Source organism: Rhagoletis pomonella, unplaced genomic scaffold, assembly GCF_013731165.1.
Source record: "Rhagoletis pomonella isolate Grant_MI unplaced genomic scaffold, Rhpom_1.0 Rhpom_scaffold_00004, whole genome shotgun sequence".
NCBI lineage: Eukaryota > Metazoa > Arthropoda > Insecta > Diptera > Tephritidae > Rhagoletis > Rhagoletis pomonella.
In genome coordinates, this window is record NW_023458558.1 from 3,558,172 (window position 1) to 3,561,288 (window position 3,117).

Below are 3,117 nucleotides of genomic sequence, written 5' to 3' on the forward strand. Positions count from 1 at the left end.
GGTGGCATCTAAAACTTTTCCACTTTGCTGCTTAGCATCAATTTCGTTCGTTGTTTTCTTTTCATCATTTTTCTTCAACACATGCATATGTACATATGTACGTTTAGTGCCTTTGTTTTTAGCCACACTCACTGCTATGTAGTCTGTAAGCTTTTCGCCACTCGCGTCAAAATATGCACTTAGAGGCGTCAGTTGAATTCAAATTTGCAACAAAAGACATTTGCGAGAAAATCAAATCAAATGTATGCAAGCAAAGTGTGGTGCTTAGCTAGATCTCTGTATGCCGGAAATGGCTTAACTTGCTCTGAGTTCTTGGCAAAACTTTTTTGCATACACACTTTTGCAATTGCTATTTTGCTCTCCTTTGGCAACAATCAATGCACTGGCGCCTACAAGAACACAGTTCTATTTTTTAAGTTCTGCAGTAGTAGTTAAATGAAATGCGGGAAGCTGAAAAATAAGTGAGCAAAAATTTGAAAAAAAAAACAAAATTTTTAATTTTTTAGTTAGTAAGTCTGTTTTTATTCCCGGCTGCCCACCGTGCGACAGTAAATTTTACACACAAAGAATGCATATATCCGTGAAACTATGGGTAAGTTGTAATAAAACGACATTCTTAGTTTTTCTCTCTGACGTCAGGATTTTTTTTAAAGGACTATGAAATTTAAGAAATATGGTTATTTCAAAAATTTTTTTAAAAATTCGGTGAAATAAAGGATTACAATAAGGGTATATATAAAAGAAAAAATTCTTTAGAATTATTTCTTGGTGCATAAGGACGAATGGGTATGGATAATGTCCTTTAAAAATTTTGTCCCTAAATATTCTTGAAGATTTTCAAAATTTTTTATATTTTAATTATTTAATTAATTATTTTTATTAATTTAAAAGATATAATTTGTTAAAAGCGCAATGCCTATTGTCCTTGTAAACCAAAAAAACTTATTGTTTTTAAATTCTGCAGAATTTTCCCTCTCATTTGGTGCCCATATTGTTATTCTACATTGCACTGATTTTTTGTTAATAATTTTTTTATGAAAGTAGTCATATCTTTACAATTTCATATTCCCTTGGAAAAAAGCCTGACGTTAGAGTAAAAAATTAAAAACGCAATTTTAATAATATTTGGCACTTAGTTTTGTGAATTTATCGATTAATTAATGTGTTTTGGTTTTTTTTTTTTTTTGTCGCACGGTGTTGTAACTCTTTAATTTTTTCAGCATTGTTAGCATAAACTGCTGATGAGTTAGAGGTTCCGTTATTCAGCAAGTAAATTTTTCTCTTCAGGGCGTCATGACTAATGTGACCAACTATTTCATAGCTCAAAGAAGTACAGGCTAGGTTGGATTAAGTTAACGCCGCGAGTTGATAATGAAATTTCGAATCCGGCTTATTTCGATCCCTGAGAGCTCAGTGTTTGTTCAGAATTGCTAGCATAAATGCTTCCATCTTAGTCTCGCGAAGGTTGGAAAGTCTAAAAGAAAGTGTGGAGATTCACTTTATCTTCCTCTTGACAGCTGACACAAAATGATCAGTCGAAATTCTAAGTCTCACCGCATGAATACCAACTGCACAATGGTCCATCACTAACCCTTGAGAGGTAACGTGTTTTAAAGTGCCCTATAAAAACATTTGCTGTAGCAGAGAAAAGTTTTCTTTCCGGTTTACCTTAGCCTAATAGCAGTTCGTGCTGCGACAATTCTGTCTGCAATATCCTCAGGCGCTGAGATCAACATATTTTTGTTAAGCGCCAGTGTAGGTTTTTAATGCTCTATGTAGTCTTCTCTAGTGAGTACCACAAGACAGGGGCTCCTTGAAACAATATAGGCTTAATCTGGTTTACTAGAGCTAATGAATTAATTTCGGCGACAGAACCCACCTTTTACCGATATCTCCCCTACAGAAGTACAAGGCAACCGACACCTTTCCTACCCTTTCCTCAATATTAGAATTCTACGACAGCTGCCGTTCATTGCCCACCTAGTTACCTGGTTCAGGTAACCTTGAGGCAGATCGAAAGGGAATCAGATCAAAACAGGGGTAAATCGTCCCTTAACCTAAAGTTCCCCATCGTCTACATAGGCGATCACCCGACAGCCCACTTTTCCCAGTTCCTCTAGAAGGTGGTTTACAACCGCAATCTAGAGTAGGGGAGAGCGGTAGATAAGCCTTATTAAGTAGGTTTAAACGCGGTATTGTTAGTGGTTTGAACGAATTTATCGCCCAGGCCATGCGACGATCATCCAAAAGATCGGAGAAGTACAAAATATCGGAAAGTAGTACATTTGACTGTACTTCGAAGTACGAAGTACAAGAGCGAAAAAAGAAGTACGGTTGGTCACATTAGTCATGACGCGTCATCTAGATTTTGACATAATTACTAGTAAGAGCTTTTGGGCAATAGTAGGATAAAGCTTTGTCATTGATTTTTTTTTTTATTTTACGGTGTAATCCAAACTAGTTTTGAACCATTGGGAAAATGTTAACTGCTTAATTTAATATAATATTTCAGTATAGAAACCAGTCTGTTTTACATGTTAACATCATCTGTGCATTCGTTGCTGAGGCACAAAAGCTCTATGTTCCCTTTTGTAAAGGAGATGTTAATATTTATTAAATATCCTGTCTTACCCAGAACGCTGAAGCCAAATACAAATACAAAAAAATGTACAGAGTGTCCTAGACCACATTTCGACCATGAACCATATTTTTATAAAAAAAAAAAATATCACAAAAATTTTTGCTTGAAAAACATTGTCAATATTAAAAACGAAACACCATTCATTCATTTTTGAGCGCCACTGCAAGTGCCCTTTTCAACCTCCAAATTACCTTCGAACTACACATCGTCCCAGATTTCTTAAATGAGTGAAAATGTATTTATTGAAAAACGCAAAAATACGAATCAAGTCGGGAATGCTCCATCCCTTGGCCGTATTACCAACTTCCAAATCCGGCAGAAACCGGGAGTCGGTATAATCTATTAATAAAAGATAGAGGAGCCCCGACTTGGTGATTATTTTTCCAATACAAATATTTTTGTCCATTTTGGAAGTCCAGGACGAATTGAAGTTAAAAGGTAATTTAGAGGTTGAAAAAAGAGCTTCCGAGAAAAAA